The sequence below is a fragment of the Muntiacus reevesi genome, chromosome 10 (genome assembly GCF_963930625.1).
Source record: "Muntiacus reevesi chromosome 10, mMunRee1.1, whole genome shotgun sequence".
Lineage (NCBI taxonomy): Eukaryota > Metazoa > Chordata > Mammalia > Artiodactyla > Cervidae > Muntiacus > Muntiacus reevesi.
This window is the reverse complement of record NC_089258.1, coordinates 3,452,787-3,477,112: the sequence shown is the minus strand read 5'-3', so window position 1 is coordinate 3,477,112 and position 24,326 is coordinate 3,452,787. Positions and strand designations below refer to the sequence as shown.

The following is a 24,326-nucleotide window of genomic DNA, read 5'->3' as shown; positions in this document are numbered from 1 at the left end:
TTGCCAGTGCAGGGGACACAGGTTCGATCCCTGGTCCAAGAAGAGTCCACATGCCATGGAGCAATGAAATCCGTGCACCACAACTACTGAAGCCCATGCGCCTAGAGTACACGCTCCACAACGAGAAGCCACCGCAAAGAGAAGCCTGCACGCTGCAGCCAGAGAGTAGCCATTGCTTGCCACAACTAGAGAAGGCCCACGTGAAGCAATGAAGACTCAGTGCAGACAGGAAAAAAAAAAAAAAGAATTGTTTCATCCTAAAATACAGATTCTCAGGTACTGCTCCCAAAGCTTGTGATTCAGGTCAGGGAATGCGCATTCATATCATCAACTCTCTTCACCAATACCTCCCTGGTGCCCTCATATACATCAGGTGATTCTGACATGCAATCTCAGAGGACCTCACTTTGAGAAAGTCTGTGAAGAGGGCCCTGGGCTCAAGTGAAGCCATGTATTTGGGAATAGCCGTGTGACCTCAGAGAAGTCTGTTCACCTCTCTGGGCCTTCATTTCTGTGTCTATACAATGAGGGAAGTGATCTTCAGACCCTTTCCAGGACACGTGTTCTAGGAGTTCAGGCATATTCACAATATCCCCCCAAGGCTGTGGTTGATCTGAATCTCCTAGAATGGGAACCGACCTTCAGACTGAGCTTACCCTAAAGAGGTACAGTTGATAAACCAAAGAACTTTCTCCTGTTCCCTTACGAAGATTAGGTCTCTTAGAAGAGACAATTGTTGTTTCATTGCTCAGTTGTGTCTGACTCTTTGCAACCCCATGGACTTTAGCCCACCAGGCCTCTCTGTACATGGGATTTCCCAGGCAAGAATACTGGAGTGGGTTGCCGTTCCCTTCTCAAGGGATCTTCCTGAGCCAGGCAGATTCTTTACTACTGAACCACCAGGGAAGCCCAAGGAGAGACAATATGATACTTCATTCTAACACGGTCACATTTGTTTCCAAGTAACTCTAAGCACTTCCACAGGCATCATTTATTTTGCCTTTTCTAAGGCTGGGAAAGGATGAGCTTTCCCGTTTACTGAAAAAGGACAGAGGCAAAGGGAGATGGGAGAGACAGCCCGTCTGTCCCTAATTCCTATGCTTTCATCTCCATCCTCTTCGGATCTTCAGAGCAACAATATCAACTCACTCAGAGCCACCATCTGCTCTGCGTCTGCCAGCGATGAACAGAGATACCTGTATGAGATACCTGAACAGGCCATCTCTCTGCTACAGTATTCTGTGAGTTTATCTCACATGACCATATGGCAGGAGCAATTTGCACAGGTCCTATACTCTTTAGAGTGAGCATAATCCTTCTGAAAGAAATTTGAAACTTCTGTCCATTGTGTTTTTATTAGATTTGGTCACTACCACCCCCAGCTAACTAATAACACCAAATGAGCCCTAACTTCCTGACTCAGAGCCTTGGAATGTAGTTGTGAATCATCACTTCTCTGTGTTGCTGCCTGATTATTGCAATAGGAGGAAAAATGAAGAACACAACACATGCATAAGAAAAGATCTTATCTGTGACTCCTGAGTTTCACAGCTCCATTCCATACCCTCTGTTCCCTTCCCCCTTTCTGGTTTTGCAAAGAGTAGGCCTGAGATTACAGACCCAGCTCTGTATGAACCCTCTTGGACCCCCACCTTACTCAGATGTACAAGGCTATTCCCAAGTGGCTCAGTGAGTAAAGAATCTGCCTGCAACGCAGGAGATTCAGGAGATGCAGGTTTGATCCCTAGGTTGGGAGGAGCCCCTAAAGAAGGAAATGGCAACCCACTCCAGTATTGTTGCCTGGAAAATCCTGTGGACAAAGGAGCATGGCGATCTACAGTCCATGGGTCTCAAAGAATAGGACACAACTGAGCACAAGACGTGTACGTGTGTATAAGGCTGTTACTTACAAAGGCTTCATTAGTAAGCCCCTGCTGTGTCTTGGGAAATTCTTGTATAAGATCACAAAATCTAGCAGATGCTGTACAACTGCTATAAGGTTATGGTTTTCGTCTTCATTTAGAATTATTCGAGTCCTGGGTTGGGAAGATCCCCTGAAGGAAGGCATGGCAACCCACTCCAGTATTCTTGCCTGGAGAATCCCTTGGGCGGAGAAGTCTGGCGGGCTACAGTCTGTGGTCACAACGAGTCGGACACAACTGAAGCAACCTAGCACATGCATCCTTTTCATCTGTTGGTAGCTCAGTTCTGTGGCAAGAACCCTGTGCCAACAGCTAAAGCTTTGATCTTGATAGAGATCACTGTTTTACAAGAACTAATCCTGTTCTTTCTTCTCTACCTGTATCATCTTCCAGACTTGAAGCCAGCACTTTCAGAACGTCCCTGAAAACCAGAAGGAAGTGGAGGGGGAAAAGGGGGTTGTGTAAAAGCCAAAATAGATGCCATGAAGTTTGTGTGTTCTTTTGTCTGAGGCAATCCTCTTCGTGTGACCCCATACACTGATTATTTTACAAACAATTCCAAGAAGTTGACTTCTAAAGCCTTAGCAGGAAAGACAGTGATGCTATAAGACAGATCCTGACAGTGTACCATATAGCAACCTTTAGAAATAGCAAAGTTGGAAAAGCTGAAACTCGATACTCTTCTGTTGAAGAAGGTAGAGAAGTACCTAAAACATTCTAGACATTTTTCTACTCCAGGTCATTACAATGTAAAAATGTAAAAGAGATGAAAATCTCTCAGCTATCTGAGAAGTTTCATCCCCAGAAAGTAGCTAAGTTTAACCATGGTTAAACATTGATTGTCAGTAAATCTTCAGCCTCTGGAGTATCCTGGTTAATGGGACATTGGTGAGTTAAAAATAAGAGCTATTTCCCCTGATCCCCCTAAACTAAGCTAAATAATTCCCAGAACCTTTTTCTATACTTCCACAGTTTGGGGAATGTACCTAATTTTGCAATAAAACATGCCAGTCTTCCCCAACACATGCTATGTATTTAAGTTGGTGGGGGAAGAAAGGAGGGTGTATTTAAAGGTAACCCAAAGCTAACCTTTTAAGAGTTTTTGAACTTTCAACACTCTTTGACAAATAACTGGTTTTCTATTGCAAATGTGATGGGCAAATACTGTGAAAATTTTAGGAAAAAAAATATATATTGTTGTTGTTTAGTCACTAGGTCCTGTCCAACTCTCTTTTAACCCCATGGACTATAGCCCTCCAGGCTCTTCTGTCAATGGGATCCTCCAGGCAAGAACACTGGAGTGGGCTGCCATGACCTCTTCCAGGGGATCTTCCCAACCCAGGGATCAAACCCAGGTCTCCTATGTTTCCTGCACTGGCATGCAAGTTCTTTACCACTAGCTCCACTTGGGAGGCCCTCCAGAACCTGTATACTGATGTATTTGTGTGCTGTGTTTACGTAAGAGGCATCGTACTGTAGGTGTGATTTTATAATTTAACAGTATTTTGGGAACCTAACTGTGTTGCTATATTGACCAAGTGAATTTCTTTTAACTGCTGAGTAGTATTCCACTGTATTACTCTACCATATTTTATTTATTATCCTCTCTCTTTTTAGTGGATACTTGAAAATGAAAATGTTAATCGCTCACTTGTGTCCGATTCTTTGTGATCCCATGGACTGCAACCTGCCAGGCTCCTCTGCCGATGGAATTTTCCAGGCAATATTTCTGGAATGGGTAGCCATTCCCTTCACCAGGGGATCTTCCTGACCCCAGGATTGAACCTGGCTCTCTTGTATCGCAGACAGATTCTTTACCATCTGAACTACCAGAAAAGCCCTAGTGGATATTTAGGATTCTTAACAATTTTTCACTACCTCCAACAACATTGCAATAAATGTCCTATGTGTCTTTTCTATATCTCAGGACTCCAAATTCCTACAAGAGGAAATTGTGGATCCAAGGCTATGCCCACATTGCCTCTCAAGTGGCTCCACCATCTTGAAGTATGAAAACAGAATCTGGAAGTTCCCACTTCTCAGCAGTCTCAATAAAGCTTCACCTACCAGACATTTCAAAATGCTCAGTATATTAGGTATACAATGGTATCTCTTCAATGTTTTCATTAGTAGATGCCTGATGAAAACTGTGTTTGAGCATCTTCTTACATGTTTCTCCTCTTTTATGAATTGCCTATTCATATCCTTTGCTCATTTTTCTAAAGGATGTTTGTTTGTTTGTTTTCCCACATATATCTGTTATACCCATTCTTTGTTACATAAACATAAGTTGCAAAATTTTCTCCTAGTCTACAGCTTGCCTTTCATGTTGCTGGGATGTCTGGTTTTGTTTTGTTTTTTTAATTTTTTTGGAAATATAGTTGATTTACAATGTTGTGTTAGTTTCAAATATGCAGCACAGTGGTTTGGCTATACATATATGTGTGTGTATATATATTATATATATATATAACTGCACTTCCCTGGTGTCTCAGTGGTAAAAAACCTGTCTACTAATGCAGGAGGCATGGGTTCCACCCCTGGGTCAGGAAGATCCCCTGGATAGGAAATGACAACCCACTCCAGTATTCTTGCCTGGGAAATCCCATGGACAGAGAAGAGTGGCAGACTATAATCCTCGGGGTCTGAAAAAAGTCAGACAGGACTTAGTGATCAAACAACCACTATATATATATATTCTTTTTTTCTCTTCCATTATAGGTTATCGCAAGATATTGAATATAGTTCCCTGTGTTATACAGTAGGTCCTTGTTGGTTATCTATTTTATATATAATAGTGTGTGTATTTTAATCCCAAACTCTTAATTTATCCTTCCCCCTGAGTTTCCTCTTTGATAATCATGTTTGTTTTCTATGTTGGGGTATCTTTTATTTTTCAGATCTTTTTTTTATACTTTAGATAACATTTATTCATTAATTTGATTTAAATTGTTAGGTCTTTTACTGTGTGAGTTTTGCTTTCCGTGACTTATTTAAGTTTCCCTCTCCCTGGGATCATAATGATATTTTGCTCTACATTTTTCCCTAATATTTTATAATTTGTATTTTTGAGGGTTGAAGTTTTTAATTCATCTAAACTGTAATTTTGTGTATCATGTAAGGTAGAGATTTGCTTTTATTTATTTTATCTATATATATCCAATTCTGTCAATACCATTTATTAAATAGTCCATTTTTCTGTATTGAATTGAAATACTTCTATATTGTATACTAATTTCCTAGGATTGTTTCTGAATTCTTTTTTAAATCATGTTTTTTTGACCTAGTTCTAGTCTAGTCTTACAACAAAATGACACGGATTTACCTGCTCTGCAGTGTATTTGTGTGTTTATTTACAACTTGCATCTATATCTCTATCTATATCTACATCTACATCTATATATATACATATCCTGCTGCTTTTACTGAAATACTGCAGCAGGAAAGAGTAGGTACAATCTGAGAGTCACACAATAGAATATAGCAATTAAAAGAAACTGAAGTTATTCATATCAACATGGATAAACTTCCCAAATGTACCACTGAGTAAGAAAAACAAGCTGCATAAACATTTCATGGAGAATACCATTTATATAAAGCTCAACAATATGAAAAACAATATTCAACGCAGTTCAGGCAGCATCAACAGCGGGAACACATAAGCAGTATACATTAAAAGGAAATACATGCGAGTGGTGAAAACCAAATTCAGAATTAAAGGTGGATGTACCATGAAATCACTGCCTTGTGTAACTCAGTGAAGCTCTGAGCTGCGCTGTGTAGGGCCACCCAAGATTGGCAGGTCATAGTGGAGAATTCTGACAAAACATGGTCCACTGGCGGAGGGAATGGCAAACCACTCCAGAATCCTTGCCGTGAGAACCCCCTGAACCGTATCAAAAGGCAAAAAGATGTGACACCAAAAGATGAGCCCCCCAGGCCAGAAGGTGTCCAACACGCTCCTGGGGAAGAGTGGCGGACAGTTACTATCAGATCCAGAAAGAATGAATTGGCGGGCCAAAGAGGAAATGACACCCAGTTGTGGATATATCTGGTGATGAAAATAAAATCTGATGCTGTAAAGAACCATATTGCAAACTCAGGGGGATGGTGAGGGACAGGGAGGCCTGGCGTGCTGCAGTCCGTGGGGTGGCAAAGAGTTGGACACGACTTGGTGATTCAACAACAGCAACGACTATGAAGCTTAAATTCTGACCTCTCACTCACACAGAACCTTTTCAAGGTGCTGTACTTGAATTTGATTTTGTCATTTTGTACTTGTGTTTTTAAATAGGCTCTCCTCTCCCAAGTGTGTTAGCCTCAGGCCTGTCCCTAGAGGAGGATAAGGAAGGGGATTGGAGGGAAGAGAGAAAGGAGGAGGGTGGGGAGAAGAGGAGGGGGGGAGGGGAAGCCAGGGGAGGACACGTCTCTCCCCAAAGATGCTGGCGCCCCAGTGCCTGCCCTGGTACTGCTGTCCAGCTCTTGGGCATTCGTGCCTGACGGCATGTTTACTGTAAACTGGAGGGTGGGACAGTTCTTGGATTTAACTCGATTCACAGTCCAGGCCCTCGCACAGCTCCAGGCCTGGAGCACGGGGAGCAGAAGCCACGTGAGAGGGAGAAGCTCCCAGGAGGGCTGGGCTGCTGTATTTCACCCTGAGTCCACTCCTCCAGCCCTGGGATGCCATGTACGCCAACACGGAGCACACAAAATGCAGAGCGTGGCCAGGAGTTCTTCCAACCAGAGGCTGAGTCCTTCCGGGTTGTGTCCAGGAGAATGGCTTGGGTCGCCAAACCACCCTGGAGCCACATTTCTGCTCCAGCTCCAAATCTCCTTCTTTTACTCAAAATGTATACCATTAAAGAAAGAACAAACTAACTAGAACAGAAGAGTTATTGTAACAACAGCAACAGAAATATACACTTTGAACACTTTCCATATGAAGAAATATTCTTCTATACATTAAAAAGAGTTTATTCAAGTGTAGTTGACTAACAATGTTATATTCACTTCTGCTGTATATCAGAGTGACTCAGTTATGCATTTACATGCATTCTTTTCCATGTTCTTTTCCATTGTGGTTTATCACAGGATATTCAATATATTAATGGTTCCTTGTGCTATACAGTAGGTCCTTGTTGTTTATCCACCCTACATGTAACAGTTTGCACTGCTAATCCCAAATTCCTAATCCATCACCCCCACACACCCTCCTCCCCTTGGCAACCACAAGCACGGTCTCTATGTGTGTGGGTCTGTTTTTGTTTTGTAGATATGTTCATCTGTGTTGTATTTTAGACTCCACATATAAATGATATCATATGTATTTGTCTTTCTCTTTCTGACTTACCTCACTTAGTATGATCTCTAGGTCCATCTAGGTTGCTCAGATGGGCGTTATTTCATTCTTTTTAATATCTGGATAGTATTCTGTTGTATAGAGGCTTCCCTGATGGCTCAGACAGTAGAGAACCCACCTGCAATGCAGGAGACCCAGGTTCGATCCCAGGGTTGGGACGATCCATTGTGTAAATGTGCCACATCTTTTTTATACATTCGTCTGTCAATGGACAGCTAGGTAGTTTTTGTGTCTTGGCTATTGTGTACAGTGCTGCCATGAGCATAGGGGTGCATGTATTTTTTTGAATTATGGTTTTGTAAAGATATATGCCCAGGAGTGGGATTGGTGGATCATATGGCAATCCTATTTTTAGTTTTTTGAGAAACCTCTGTATTGTTTCCCAAAGTAGCTGTGCCAATATACATTCCAACCAATGGTGTAGGAGGGTTTCCTTTTCTCCACACCCTCTCCAGCATTTATTGTCTTCTATAATATTTTTAATGGCTACACAGGACATGTCAAAATTGATTAAATGGTCACTATTGAGTCACCATTGTTAGATATTTAGATTGGTTCTAGTCTCTGCTCAATGCAAACATTCCTGTAACTGAACCCTAGCATACAACCCTAAAGAATTCTTTAGAAAAAAATTCTCTTAAGTGAACTGCCTTTGTCAAAGAGGTTGAATATTTTCAAGGCTTTTGAGATGTGTTGCCAAGTATACTATCAAAAATCTACATCAATTCACACACAATTCAGTATAAGAAGCCCATATGAAACTGAAGCCAATGCTAAATATTTACATTGAACAAAAGTATGTTGTCCATTGGATAGATTTAAAAAATAGCAGTTCATAGCTTTAATTTGCCATCAGTCCAAGATTCAACTGCCTCATGTTCATTGGACACTTGAGTTTCTTCTGAGCTGATTTACTATTATTGTGCTGTACTCTGTCCTCCATTGAGACATTCCTCTTTTTCTTATTGATTAGTAACAACTTTTCATATGTTATGACATTAAGTCTTTTTCGTGTATGTTGTTAATACTTTCCTTTTTGTTTTGCCATTTGCCCATGTGGTTTATTGTGGTTTTGACACCTTGTTCAGTCGCTAAGTCACATCCGTTTCCATGGTTCATTTTTGAAATTTTGGGGGACTCTCTTTTTCTCCAAAGAGTTAGTCATTTCATGAAAGTCACCTCTTTTTCTTAAGCAGTTTTTAAATGGAACTTTAATTATAGACTTACTGAGTCTCTTTATGGACTTTACTGTTTAATTGATGTGTATTCTGTTGCCAGCGTTATGTTAATTATTGTAATTACAGTGTAGGCAATTCTAGTATTATGGAAAGTTCTCATTATTTCTTTTTTTCTTTTTCTTTTTTTGTGTCAAGATTGGTTTGGTTGTCCTCTGTGCATATTCCTCCAGAATCATTCTGGCAATTCTCCTTTTTTTTTTTTTTTTCTTTACTTGTAATATTATGAGCATTAATGATTTTTCTGAAACCCAAGCATGGCCCTGACCAAAACATGTGGTTGGAGAAGAGATAAAAAGTATAACAGTTACCAGATTAGGTAAGATATTATAGATTTTTCTCTCTAACCGTTTCCAAGTAACCAGACCTTAAATTCCTCTAATATGTTCCAAGGACCTACCACCCATGGCATAAATGAAAACCTTCTGTGTAAAAGGAGAGCTAAAGAGAATATAAGGATATATGTGTAGAAGTAAAAGAAAGAAAACAGAGTCTGAGATTAAGAAGAACACAAAGACACAGGAAATCAAAGTGCTGCAGGAAGCCTGAAAAAATGATCTATGGTTTTCATTTTTTGATCATCATTCAGTTTTCATTTCTATAAACAACAGCTCTCTGTTTATAAAAAGCCACTGAAATTTTTTATCTGTCCTCTAATTTATGATGTATAGGACTGACATTTCAGAGAGTTACAGAAGAGCAGAATCTTGGTGTTCGTTTCCTGCCCAATCCAGGAATCCCCCTGCAGCACTTCTCCTAGGAGTGGCTGTCCAGCCTCTGCTTGGCTGCTGCCTGACCAGGCCCTGACTCATCGAACTCATCTCATGTTTAAACAACCTAATTATTAGAAGATTCTTGCTGCTAGAAAGTAAAAATCTGTCTTCCAGCTTTCCTCTCCCCAGCCTTTGCCCTGATACTGCCTTTCTGAGCCAAACTTGGCCTTCATTGCTTTGGACTCGGCTCTCCTGTCCCCTCCAGTTTTATCTTCCTTGGACTTGTCACTGCTGATCAGTCGTTTTGGAACGGAGTTCTTGATCTCTCCACATTCTGGTCCCTCGTCTGGAAGTATAAAACAGACAGCATTTCTTCTAAAGGTGAAACACAGAAGTTAACAATTCTCCAGATTGCACCTGAGCAGTGCAGTAAGTTGGGAGAACTTCATTCCTTGCCTGGCATTTTTTTTCAACCGGATACACCTCAGGTTACATTCAGATTTAAGATAACAAGACTCAAGCTTCAGTTGTTCAGCCTTTCCAAGGAAAAATAAGGTCTTCCCCTGGTCCTTTTCACCTAAGCAAGAGAACAGATCTCACAGGTGAAATGAACTCTTTCCTTTAATTTTTATTGGAGCATAGCTGCTTACAATGCTGTGTTGGTTTCTGTGTCTGTACACGCTCAGTTGTGTCTGACTCTTCTATACCCCATGGATTGGAGCCGCCAGACTCCTCTGTCCATGGGATTTCTCAGGCAAGAATACTGGAGCGGGTTGCCATTCCCTTCTCCAAGGAATCTTCCAGACCCCAGGATCGAATCCACATCTCTTTCATCCCCTGCACTGGCAGGCAGATTTTTTGCCATTGCACCACCTGGAAGCCTGTGCTAGTTTCTACTGCACAACAAAGGGAATCAGCTCTACATATACATACATCCCCTCTTTTCTGGATTTCCTTCCCATTTAGATCACCACAGAGCGCTGAGTAGAGTTCCCTATGCTATCCAGTTTTATGCACATTAGTGTATATATGTCGATCCCAACCTCCCAATTCATCTCACCACCACCCCTTCCTCCTTGGTATCCCTACGTTTGTTCTCTACATCTGCATCTCAAAAATGAACTCTTAACAGACTTTAGTGAAATTGGGAGACGTCTTTAAAGCCAAGAATAAGGGGGTTGGGGAATGGTCTTCCCATGTAAAAGCTGGAAGAGTCCATGCTGTGGAATTTGGGGAGCTATGAAAACTTCAGTGCCCACGGAAAGCCGGTGTCTGCCCACCAAAGAAGAAACGCCTGGGTGCCTCACCTGTGGGGGTGCCTTACTCCAGGCCCAGGTCTCTGCCCAGGCAGTCAGCCTTTGAAAACTGGGTTTTTGCCACCTTTCAGTCTTGCCTCTCAGGACTGACTGGAAGCAAGGAGAGCTTAAATCTCTGCCTTGTCTACGCCAGTGTGTGTGCCTTTCTGAACAAAATGGAGACTACTACCCGGGACCCCAATTATTCAGAGTCTGGTACCCTTGGAGTCCTGCAGAGCCTCAATCAGGCCCTCCTGGCCACTTCTCATGAATCCACAGAGAACCTGACTCCAGAGACGCCTACCTTGGGCTCACCTTTCCATTTCTCTCCCCCATGGAGCTGTGCCATCAACACCCCAAGCCAGCTGCACAGGTGTGGGCAGGCAGGAGGCTGCAGTGACCCTGCCGTTGAGCTCTGGCCCTGGGGTGCACAGGCCACTGCAGTGGGGGCGGAGCAGGGACCTGGCAGCCTCACTAGCCGCGTGTGATGGGCCCCTGCCTGCTGCCTCCAGACCCGGAAAAATCTGGTGTATTCACAAATCGGCCCTACTTGAAATCCAGGAAGAGGTGTAATTACAGTGCTTAGGATCTCAACTGTCTGTGTTGCCCTGAATCCTAGCATACAGCGTAGTGAGTGACGTCAGAAACTAAACACTGGCTTTCCAGGCCGGGAGGAGGCCGGATGCCCGAGGGAGCAGGGGGCGGTGGAACCTCACGGAGCTTCCATTGGCGGAATATGAGCATATGGTCCTAAGAGACCTAGACTCTTCCCTGAGCAAGAGCACATAGACGTGTTTTCCACTAGTTTATTGTCTGTGGGCCGAGCCCATCCCACTTCTGGTTTCTATTAATCTAATCTCTTATAAGGTAAAATCCAGGTTGGAATATGTTACATACATGCCATATACTGCTAGTCTTCCTGGCAAGTAAAGTCACTGAAAAAACACACAGCTGCCGGTTTTATCTGAATATTTGCCACCATATAAGGATAAGAGGTGGTGTTGAATGCTTTATTTTTTTTTAATTTAATCGTAGGATAATTGATCTACAATGTTGTGTTGGTCTCTGCTGCATGACAATGTGAACTGGCTGTTAGCATACATTGATCCCCTCGCTCTTGAATCTCCCTCCCACCCACCTAGGTTGTCACAGACCGGGGGTTGAGCTCCCTGTACTATGCGGCAAATTCCCACTGGCTATCTGTTTCACATCTGGGTATATATATGTTTTGATGCTACTCTCTCACTACATCCTACTCGCTCCCTGCTCCACTGTGTCCACAGGTCTATTCTCTGTGACTGTGTCTCTGCTGAGCCATGCTTTCTGGTTTTGGTCTGGCTGGATAGAAAGGAGATCTCTCTTTGCAAAGTGTCCCATCTTGAGCCCTGTGTACAGTCCTGAGCCCCAGGACGGTCAGATGAGAAGGATGTGAGTGACGAAAACGGGAGTCATCCAGGATCCAAGCTCCAGGCTGGTCCTCCTTCCCTCAGGAACGCTAAGCCCTGGGTTGGGGGACACACTCATGCCCTCCTCCCTTACCCCTTGGCCTCCACTAAGGTTTGAAACAACATTTGCTGAACAATTACCTTGGGTGCTTAACTTTTCTTTCACGTATCTTTTCTTCCAAATGCATCCCTCACAGCTCATGTCTCTACTCAAGAGGAAAATAACAGTTCTTTTTTAAAAAAAGATATATATATATTTTTAAAATTTATTTATTTGGCAGTGCTGGGTCTTAGTTGTGGTATGTGGGATCCAGTTCCCCAACCAGGAATCAAACCTGGGCCCCTGCAATGGGAGCTCGGAGTCTTAGCCGCTGGACCACCAGGGAAGTTCCAAAAATAAGGGTTCTTGAATGAACAAACCTCTAACACTCATTTGACAGGTTCTTAATGAGGAGCTGTGCCCTTTGAGAATGTTTCTGCAGACTGAGCAACACTGGGGAAGCTTTTTAGATCAGAATAGAAATAAATAAATAATATTATTTTCAATTAGGAAGTTAGAAACCCAACAAAGAACTGGATCTTTATATTCTACTCTGAACCTTTATACTCTGGGTTAGAATGTCCCTTCAAAGGTCATTCTTGAGCTACCTATTAGGTCTGAGATTCTTTTTTTTTTTTAAGAGTCTTTCGATGTGGGCCATTTTTAAAGTCTTTCTTATTGAATTTGTTACAGTTGTTATTGTTCAGTCCCTAAGTCCTGTCCCATTCTTTTCCACCCCATGGACTGCAGCACTTTGTTACAGTATTGCTATTTTTTAGTGTTTTGATTTTTTGACCTTTAAGCATATAGACTATGCCAAAGCCTTTGACTGTGTGGGTCACAAGAAACTGTGGAAAATTCTGAAAGAGATGGGAATACCAGACCACCTGACCTGCCTCTTGAGAAACCTATATGCAGGTCAGGAAGCAACTGTTAGAACTGGACGTGGAACAACGGACTGGTTCCAAATAGAAAAAGGAGTACGTCAAGGTTGTATATTGTCACCCTGCTTATTTAACTTATATGCAGAGTACAACATGAGAAACTCTGGGCTGGAAGAAGCACAAGCTGGAATCAAGATTGCCGGCAGAAATATCAATAACCTCAGATATGCAGATGACACCACCCTTATGGCAGAAAGTAAAGAGGAACTAAAAAGCCTCTTGATGAAAGTGAAAGAGGAGAGTGAAAAAGTTGGCTTAAAGCTCAACACTCAGAAAACTAAGATCATCACTTCATGGGAAATAGATGGGGAAACAGTGGAAACAGTGGCTGACTTCATTTTTTGGGGCTCAAATCACTGCAGATGGTGATTGCAGCCATGAAATTAAAGACGCTTACTCCTTGGAAGGAAAATTATGACAAACCTAGATAGCATATTAAAAAGCAGAGACATTATTTTGCCAACAAAGGTTCGTCTAGTCAAGGCTATGGTTTTTCCAGCGGTCATGTATGGATGTGAGAGTTGGACTGTGAAGAAAGCTGAGCACCAAAAAATTGATGCTTTTGAACTGTGGTGTTGGAGAGTCCCTTGGACTGCAAGGAGATCCAACCAATCCATCCTAAATGAGATCAGTCCTGGGTGTTCATTGGAAGGACTGATGTTGAAGCTGAAACTCCAATACTTTGGCCACCTCATGCAAAGAGTTGACTCATTGAAACAGACCCTGATGCTGGGAGGGATTGGGGGGAGCAGGAGAAGGCGACGACAGAGGATGAGATGGCTGGATGGCGTCACCGACTCAATGGACATGAGTTTGAGTAAACTCCAGGAGTTGGTGATGGACAGGGAGGCCTGGCATGCTGCGATTCATGGGGTCACAAAGAGTTGGACTGAGCGACTGAATTGAAGCATACAGAATCTTAGCTCCCCAACCAGTGACTAAACCTGCACCCCCTGCATTGAAAGGCAAGAAGTCTTAAACACTGGACTACCAGGGAAGTCCCTGATTTGAGATTTTTAAAAAATGTTTTAGCATGGCAAATTTTCAGCAAATTCAAGAGAAGAAAGAGCCCTCACAGATCTACCACTCAACTTTAACAAACTCAACTCGCAGCTGATTTTGTATCACTTACACCCATGTGTTCATTGTGCAACCCCACCCTGCTCCCAACCAGGATTATCTGGAAGCAAACACGTCACATCATTTTATTCCTAAATATAGAGTGTCCCTCTAAAAGGTAACATCTCATTTTTTGTTGTTTTTATTTTTTAAATTTCTTGGCGGCACTGGGTGGCTTATGGGATCTTAGTTTCACCTCCAGGGATTGAACCCACAACCCCTGCCTTGAAAGTGGGGAGTCTTAATCACTGGACAACCAGGCAAGTCCCAGATAACATCTCATTTTGAATAATCATTTCTGTGCAGACTCTGAAGGCTAATGAACTCCCTCAAAATACACACCGTCCAGGTGCCTATTACCCATGACGTGGACTCTATGAATGCACTAAAACTATGGTTCATACTTAGCCTACCACTACACTCCGTTTCCCAGTTGCCTACACTCAGCTGGACTGGCTTCATAAGAGAGTTATAGGGACTCTCCTGGTGGTCCAGTGGTTAGCACTTTACCTTTCAATGCAGTGGGTGCAGGCTTGATCCCTGATTGGGGGGCTAAAATCCCACATGCCTTGCAGCCAAAAGACCACAGCCTAAAACAGAAGCAATATTGTAACAAATTCAATAAAGACTTTAAAAATGATCCACATCAAAAAAATCTGTAAAAAGAGAGACAGGATTACATGCAGAGACTTGGAAACCAACTGGCGTAGAATACCAGCTCCACTACTTCTTATCTCTGTGATCTTAGGCAAAGCACTTAACCTCTCTATGCCTCAACTTCCTCATCTAAAAACCAAGCCAATTAAGCCCATGCATATGCATACTTGCTAAGTTGCTTCAGTCATGTCCAGCTTTTTGTGACCCTATGGACTGTAGCCCTCCAGGCTCCTCTGTCCATGGGATTCACCAGGTCAAGAATTTTGGAGTGGGTTGCCATTTCCTTCTGCAGGGGATCTTCCCGACCCAAGCATCAAACCCATGTCTCCTATAGCTCCTGCATTGCAGGTGGATTCTTTTACTGCTGAGCCACCAGGAAAGCCCAGTTAAGCCCATACTACACAACAAAGAAAAAAACAACCCAATTGAAAAATGGGCAGAATATCTAAATAGACATTTCTCCAAAGAAGACCTAGAGATGGCCAACAGGCACATGAAAAGATGCTCAACATCTCTAATTATTAGAGAAATGCAAATCAAAACTACAGTGAGGTGCTACCTCACACCAGTCAGCATCATTAAAAAGTCTACAAAGAGCAAATGCTGGAGAGTGTGTGGAAAAAGGGAACTCTCCTGCATTATGGGTGGGAATGTAAATTGGTATAGCCACTATGGAAAACAGTATGGAGTTTTCTCAAAAAGCTAAAATTGGAGTTGCCATATCTCACCCCTAGGCATGTCTGGACAAAAGCATAATTTGAAAGGATACATGCACCCCTATGTTCATAGCACTATTCACAAAAGTCAAGACGTGGAAACAACTTAAATGTCCATTGACAGATGAATAGATAAAGAAGGTGTGGTGCATGCATGCAATGGAATACTACTCATGCCATCTGCAGCAACAAGGATGGACCCAGAGATTATCACACTAAGGTAGGCAGGTCAGAAAGAGAAAGACAAATACCATATAGCACCACTTACGTGTGAAATCTGAGCTGTTACACAAATGAACTTATCTACGAAACAGAAACAGACTCACAGGCAGGGAGAACAGACTCGTGGCTGCCAAGGAGGAGGGGATGGGGGAGAGAATAATTGGGTGTTTGCATTAGCACGGGTATAGTGGCTAAAAAAGTTGAAACATAAACTTTAAAAAAAGTTTTTTTAAAGACCAGAAAGACAACATGAAATTATTAATGCTTGTTATTTCTCACAGGAGCAACAAAAAGTCATTTTTATTCTTTGTGTTTGAATTTTCTGAATGTTGTGCAATGAACATGAATGATTTGTTCATTATGGAAAGATTACTGTTTAAAAATGGGCTTCCCGGGTGGCTCAGTGGTGAAGAATCTGCCTGTTATGCAGGAACACAGGTTGGATCCCAGGATCAGGAATATCCTCCAGAGGAGGAAATGGCAACCCACTCCAGCATCCCTGCCTGGGAAATCCCATGGACAGAGGAGCCTGGAGGGCTGCAGTCCATGGGGTCACAAAGAGTCAGACACGACTGAGTGACTGAACACACACATACATTGTTTAAAAGCAGGATACATAATTGTATAGGCAGGCAACTTCAGTTATGAAAAATAGATGGAAACAGAAAGATACTAATGGGAGAACTGTGGGTGATTTTTTCTTTATGTCTTTAGGTCTTTCCAAGTATTCTGCTCTGAGAGCGGTAAGTTGTTTGAGGTTGTAGTTGTTTAGTCGCTCAATCATGTGACCCCATGGACTCTTTGTGATCCCAAGAACTGCAGCACGCCAGGCTTCCCTGCCCTTCACTATCTCCTGGAGTTGCTCATGTCCACTGAGTTGGTGATGCCATCCAACCATCTCATCCTCTGTCATTTGACGACATTCGTTCAAATGGGAAAACTGAGGCCCAGGAGACCAAGGGGAAGGCTCCTGGGCTCCACGTGCACCTCTGCCTGCCTGGCCCAAGCTAGAGCAGTGTGCTCAGTCCTTGCCAGCGATGCCTCCTTTTGGGTTCATTCCTGACCCCTGACAAAGCTTGCGGCTGTAAGCGACTGTCACGTGATAACAGGGTGCACTCTCTGAGCCTTTCATTCTCAACCGAAGAGCAGCAAAAAGAAGCCTCGGGAGGACAGAAGAAAAGGTCTGCGGGGCCCCACATGCGTGGGGGTGACATGGGGGATGCTTGACACGGCCAAGACATCATCCTGACCATCTGCAGGGGCAGGGAGCCAGCCCTCAGCTGGACCACTGCAGATTCCAGACTGCAGGCATCTCCCCGCTGCAGCTGCCAGCTGCGAGGGAGGAGCAGGCCCTGCAGAGAGACGTGTGCGCCAGAGATAGCAGCCCGCGCACAGTCCAGAGATTCTGGGCCTCCCCAGCCTACTTCCCCAACCAGTGCGCCTGGAACAAAATGAACAAGGAACAAACAAAAACAAATCGCCACAAGGACAGAAAAAAAAAAAAAAGGAAGAATGGGAGAATAGTACTTTCTAGAAGAGAAGTTAGATCTGATGATGGCACAAGGGATAGCCAGTGGGGTTGGGGCAGGGTGGCCCTCTGGGCAAAGTTGGGAGTTAGAGCCACAGGCCAAGGGTCCCCCGCTGGCTCCCACTATACGATCCAAGGCATGGGCCCCTCCCAGGGCAGTGCCCTGTCTGTTGTTTAGTCGCTCAGTCATGCCCAACTCTTTGCGACCCCATGAACTGTAGTCCGCCAGGCTCCTCTGTCCATGGGATTTCCCAGGCAAGAATACTGGAGTGGGTTGTCATGCCCTTCTCCAAGGGATCTCCCTGACCCAGGGATCAAACCCATGCATCTTCTGCATTGGCAGGCGGATTCTTTACCCACTCAGCCACCAGAGAAGCCCCAGTGCCCATCTACAAGAGGCAGATGCCACCGAAGGGTTAAGAAGGTGTCCTTGCTACTAGAAGGGAGATTACAGCTGCACGTCTGCCCTAAAACCCTCAGGAAGGGGCAGGTGGTTTAGTCTTCCCACCTGTGCCTGTTCAGACTTGAATGTCAGGGCAGCTTCTATGGCATCACACTCGCCACGTCCAGGTCTGCAGCGGAGGAAACAGCCCCCAGCTCGGCCATCCTCACACAGGGAGGCTGCAGCTGGGTGGGCTGTCTCTGCCTTGTCCTGTGCTGTGTGTGAGCACAAAGCCAGCCTGGACTGTCTTCTAGGTATTCGGATCTGAGATGTTCCATTGTCCATTTCCTTGTCCACGTCCAGCAGCCCACATGGCCTGGAGGCCCTTCACATATCTGTCCATTGGCCTCAGAGTAAAGTCAACTTGGGTGATTTTTCCCCAGGTGGAATGGAGGCAAAAAAGTAATCAGTGGCTCATTGCCATTAAAACTTTAGATATGGTCCTGGCAGCTTTAGAGACACCCCCAGTCTGTTTGAGGGTAGTTACTTACCTATCTTTAGACAAGAAAGCGACTTCACTTTCACTTTTCACTTTCATGCATTGGAGAAGGAAATGGCAGCCCACTCCAGTGTTCTTGCCTGGAGAATCCCAGGGATGGTGGGGGGAGCCTGGTGGGCTTCCATCTATGAGGTCGCACAGAGTTGGACACAACTGAAGTGACTTAGCAGCAGCAGCAGCAGACAAGAAATGTGTCTAGCAGTGATTTCAAGGCAAGTCTATGGAAAGAGAGCAACTCTGACAATGTGAATAGTAGGAAGACTCATTCTCCCTTACTCCCTAGCTTCTCAAGTTCCTAGGTTGCTATTAAAATTGCACCAGTGGCTTCCCTGATGGTCCAGTTGTTAAGAATCTGCCTGCCAAAGCAGAGGACACGCGTTTGATCCCTGGTCCGGGAAGATCCCACCTGCCACAGAGCAGCTAAGTCCATGCACCACAATTCTGAAGCCCAGGTGCATAGAGCCAGTGCTCTGCAACGAGAGAAGCCACCGGAATAAGAAGCCCGTGCACGGCAGCTAGAGACTAGCCCCTACTCACCACAACTAGAGAAAGCCCACGGGCAGTGATGAAGACCCAATGCAGCCATAAATAAAGAAAAAATCAAATCCCATGAAATCCTTCCGTTGGCATCCATTTAACTTTGTAATTTGGTTCAGGTTTAGGGTATATCCTTCTACGCCTGTCACTGGGCAAGATAGGGAGGAGGATCTAATAGAAGAGTGAGATGTGGTCCTGGGCTCCCCAGTCCAGAGAGGACCCAGGCCAGGAGAAACTCACTTCATGGGCTGAAACTGACCCAGGACAGGTCAGAAAACAGGTTCTGAACCATATTATGGGAAATAGTCTTTGAGGACATTCATCCTAAATTACCACGGACCCCAAAGAATCCCCATTTAGGACCAAATCCTAAAATGCACCCCTTGCGTGTGAGTACCAGCCTGGGCTATAGAAGAACACTCCGTATGGGTGATCCTGTGCCTTGGAAAGAAGGAACTCCAGGATGACACTCAGAACTATGCCTGGGCAGTCTAGGTTATCAGCGCCCATCTACAAGCAACAGCAGCTGGGCCTTTAAAAACAGTATCTGGAAAAAAAAAAACAAAAAACAGTATCTGGCAGTGTTTATACATATTCTACCCTGAAGATAGCACAGAGGAGGTGATTCAATGGACATGAACTTGGGCAGACTCTGGGAGATAGAGCAGGACAGGGAAGCCTGGTGTGCTGCAATCCATGGGGTCGCAAAGCAGACACAATGTAGACTCTGAATAACAACAACAACTTACTTCAGCAGCATGCAAGATGCTTGTGGCCGCCAGATCCAACCGCAGGCCTCAGATCCACCGCACATGTCCACCTCTCACTTGTGGCATATGTTCTCTTGGGTGGCATCCTCTTTCTTGCTCTTTTTCTTAGATTAATTTCTGTTGGCGTACAGTTGCTCTCCAATGTTAGCTTCTGCCGTACAGCAAAGTGAATCAGTGGCACGTGTACACACATCCCCTCTTTTTGGACTTCCTTCCCCTTGAGGTCACACAGAGCACTGAGGAGAGAGCCTGTGCGCCACGGTAGGCTCTCATCAGTATCTGTGTTAGACGTCAGTTCAGTTCAACTGCTCAGTCGCTCTGACTCTTTGCGACCCCATGGACTGCAGCACGCCAGACTTCCCTGCTATTTTAGACATGGTAGTGTATATATGTTCATCTTTTCTCTTCGGAGGTCCAGTTCATGCCTTCAGTGATGTCTCTGGTTGCTCTTCCAATTGTATGTCAGAATTAGTTAATGATTTTAACTAGCTCATTAAAACAACTGGTTAATTATTTATATTCTGTGTTTCATATTTAGGTTTATATTGCCATTCTTCAGGGTAGAACAGATGATACTCCTTTGAGCCCCATCTTGGTACCTCCACGAAGCCGACAGTCCTGTCACCAGGAAATAATGGTAAAGACCATTCTGAGTATCTAGTGACTGTCCATGCTCTGCACTTGACTCATTATGCAGTGAGCTCCAGTCAACATTTACTAGCTGCTTCCGAAAGCAAGTGGGTTAATACCTAACGACAACACTGTTACTGCTGAGTCCAGGCTCCAACTGCTCACCGTAAGATAGGACAATAAATCAAGATATGAGTTGTTAGGGCAAGGAATAGTGACTTTATTCAGAAAGCCAGCAGTTGAAGAAGATGGACTAGCGTCCCAAAAAACCGTCTTCTCTGTTAGAATTCAGACTTCTTTTATACTAAAAGGGGAGAAAGTAAAGACCTTGTTCCAGCCAGACTTTGGTGGAAATGTGTTAATTTCTTCCTTCCTATAGCTATTCACAGATGGGCCTGGTCAGGATGTTTCCTGTGAGCTAAACAAAAGTATTTTAGCTTAATGCTCATTACCTGGGGGGAAGGGTTCCTGCCCGTCTTTGTGTATGACTTAAGTTTATAGGCAACATTCCTTTAGTGATTATCTTACAATAGGATACAAAGTTCCTTCCCTCCGAGAGCACAACTTGGACCTTAGCCTGAGCTGGTTAGGTTTTTATATGATACTGTTCAAACCTTTGCTCATCAGCAGAAGAATTACAATCAAAACAGTCATTATTCCAGATACTGATCTGTAGAGTAAGTGATAATTTCCATCAAATAATTCATGTGATAAACATCATGTTTGTGAATAATAATTACATGTAAAGCACAAACATATCCAAGACATACTGCAAAACTGAAATCCACATGCCACCTCCTTCTCAGGGAAGAATGATAAACAAACCATGAGTTTTGTTTTTATTTACACACCTGGTTCCAAAGCTAATGGTTAGTGTATCTGCCTTGTTAGAAGACCTAGAATTATGAGCTGTTTATATGATGCATATGAAGTTGATAAGTTAGTGCTGCAGCAGCAGCAAAAAAGATACATATTTCTATGTAGATGCCCCCATCCTGGACAGAATGGAACAAATAATTCTTCACTTGGATGGAAGTAAACACACAGGTGAGAGGAATTAACTTGCTAATTTTTTCTCCTTGCCTAGTAAATATATTAGTCTTTGTGTCCTATATACTAAAGGACACATGCGTTCTCACTCAGTTGCTCAGTCATGTCTGATTCTTTGCAACTCCATGGACTGTAGCCCTGCAGGCTCCTCTGTCCATGGGATTTTCCAGGTAAGAATACTGGAGTGGGTTTACTAAAGTATACTTCCTTCCTAGATGCACTGAAGGGAGGGCAGTGTCAATTAGTAGACGTCTGATATAGAGATTTTAAAACTAATTTTCAAATACAAAAGCAAAAGGTTCGTATCACCAATATAAAATTAGGCCTTGCCAAGTCTGGTTCATTATAGTTTTGGCTTTCACCACTAACTTAAAATAATTTTTATTAAAAAAATATTTTTATACTTATTTGGCTGCACCACACTGCATGTGGGATCTTAACTTCCTGACTAGGATGGAACTTGCACCGTTTGCATTGGAAGCACGGAAACTTAACCACTGGACTGCCAGGCAAGTCCCTTTAAAATGAATTTTTAATCCAAATATCCAAGAACCAGCGAAGAGAAGCAATCATTTTTCCTGCTTACGATGAATTACTATAAATTATATCTAAAAAGATATATTTAAATTGTTGTTGTTTAGTGTCTGACTCTTTGCGACCCCATGGACTATAGTCTGCCAGGCTCCTCTGTCCATGGGATTCTCCAGGCAGGAGTACTGGAGTAGATAGCCATTATCTTCTCCAGGGGATTTTCCCAACCCAGGGATCGAACCCACATCCCCTGTGTTGATAGGCATCCCCTGGGAAGCCCAATGGATCTCTTTAAGGAGCCATTATTCAGCCTACAACAATCCTGATCTAACCTTATCTACACTGTGATTTATAGGCACCTTCTTAAAGAGATGGACAAAGATAAACCTCTGATGGTGGAGCCGTAATTACAGTCTGAGTGTCCTGCTCTGGCACAGAAGATGGGGCTGGATCGGCAGTGAAAAGTTTGGATGACACTCCGACACCTGGAGTAGGATGACCCGGAGAGCAACCACTCCGGGAGCTGCGAGTATGCCTACCCAGATGCCCTGAAGGAAAGGCAGCCTCCAAATTGCTTCAGCTCCTCACCTCCTAACCTGGAGGTGCCTCACTCCCGTTCCTCCTCCACACTCAAGCACTCTTTCTTGTTCCTAAGAGAAAGGCTTAGAAGTTTCTCATTTTGTAGCCTTTCTGCCCTCTGGGCACCCTGAGGTCCCCTGGAAATGAAAGGGTTGGAAGCAACCAGCTTACTTTTCCTCGAGTGCCCAGACACTAAGGGGACATCCACACCGGGAAGGCTCTCTCCAGCTTCGTCAAATACAAAAGGATGGAGCAGTAAATGCACCCCTTCTCCCCTCGCTGGGCCCCCACTGGGTTCATTCTTGAGTGTTTGTCCTATTCTTAGCAACAAAGCCAGTTTCTCCAAGGGTCAAATCTTGGGGTTTTATTTTCTGGCTTTGCTCCACTCTTTTCTGGGACAGCCCTAGTCCCTGGGCCTCAGCATCCCCACTTTGTAATTAAATGGGTTACACTCAGGTGATCATAGATGGGGAAGATGGTATACTTGCAGCCTTGCAGTGTGACTCCCTCATTGTGCAGATAAGGAGACTGAGGGTCAGAGAAGGGAAGTGGCTTGGCAGGGGTCACCCAGGGGTTGTGTGTTAAGTTTCTGTGTGTCTTTTATTATTTTCTTCTTTTAAAAAAAATTCTTTATTTCTTGGTTGCACTGCGTCTTGGTTGTGGCGCGTGGGATCTAGTTGCCGGACTAGCCCCTGGACCCCAGGGAAATCCAGTCTCTGTGTGTCTGTCCTGTCTCCTCAGTAACTCAATGGCAGGGGCTATGTTTTGCCTGCTTTCTGAGTCCCTTCAGGGACCCAGATCCAGGGTAGGGTTTGTAGACACTGGCTGATTTGGGAGGACTGATGGATGGAACACCAGACTAGTTGGAGAAAAGTTGTCAAGAGTGAGCCAGACTGAAGCTGGCCCATGTAGGTAAGTGTGGTGGGGGCTCCAGGGAGCCGCTCACCATCTAGGTGATGGTGGACACGTTTCTTGACTTTTCTAAGCCTCCATTTTTTCAACTATGAAATGCAGATGATAGTTCTTACTCCACGTGGTTGGAAGAGTTAATAAGATTTAATAAGCCTGATACACTCAATTGCTCTTATTTAGTCACACTCCATTGTTGTGGTTTATTGCTAAGCCAGGGGCTTCCAAGGTGATGCTAGTGGTAAAGAACCTGCCTGCCAATGCAGGAGATGTAGGAGATGTAGGTTTGATACCTGGGTCAGGAAGATGCCCTGGAGAAGAAAATGGTGACCCACTACAGTATTCTAGCCTGGAGAATCCCATGGAGAGAGGAACCTGGCAGGCTACAGGGGGGTCACAAAGTGACTGAAAAGACTTAGCATGCATGCATCGCTAAGCTATGTTGACTCTCTGTGACCCAGTGGACTGTAGTTTGCCAGGCTCCTCTGTCCATGGGATTCTCCAGGCCAGAATTCTGGAGTGGGTTGCCATTTCCACCTCCAGGGGATCTTCCTGACCCAAGGAGCGAACCTGTGTCTCCTGCAACGGCAGGCAGATTCTTTATCGTGGAGCCACCAGGCAAGCGGAGAAATGGAATAATTCCTGCCAAATCAGTACATGAAGTATGTCACGGTCATCAGCAATTGCAGCCACCGTGGATGGTGAGTTGGTGAGCCCAGAGGGAACCCAGAAAGGAAGGAATACCTGCCATCTAGCAATCATCAGACTGCAGCCACAGCGAGCCCCGAGGAAACTCGGGACTCTGGCTCCAGATGACTAAGGCACATATCAAAAGAGTGATTTCAGTGAACCCAGACTCTTGCATCTTCCCACACATAGAAAAGCAATTCCTTAACTTGGGTTATCTGGTTTCCTTTAACTAGCAATAATCTTCTGATGTTCAGATTACCTGCCCTTTGTTGCAAAACTTCTATATAACTTGGCTCCCCCCTCCTTCCCCCCTCCAACTCATCTCCTTAAGCAGTTCGCTCAGGGTTACTTGAGATGCTGTCTCCTGGACTTAAGTCACAAAAATTCCCACTGAATAAGCATAACCCTCAACTTTCAGGTTGTGAGTATTTTTAAGTTTAAAGTTGTTCACTGGAGCTTTATGAACTTTTATTATGAAGCTTCAGTTGCATCAT

The 24,326-nt window shown here is 44.0% G+C and overlaps 1 long non-coding RNA gene across 1 annotated transcript; it reads left to right on the top strand.

Moving 5' to 3' along the window:
- The first annotated feature begins 240 nt into the window (after positions 1-240).
- Positions 241-22,811, top strand: LOC136176272 (uncharacterized). Its single transcript, XR_010664566.1, has 3 exons — positions 241-276; positions 19,982-20,080; positions 22,010-22,811. It is a non-coding gene; the product is annotated as an uncharacterized lncRNA (long non-coding RNA).
- Positions 22,812-24,326: the final 1,515 nt, after the last annotated feature.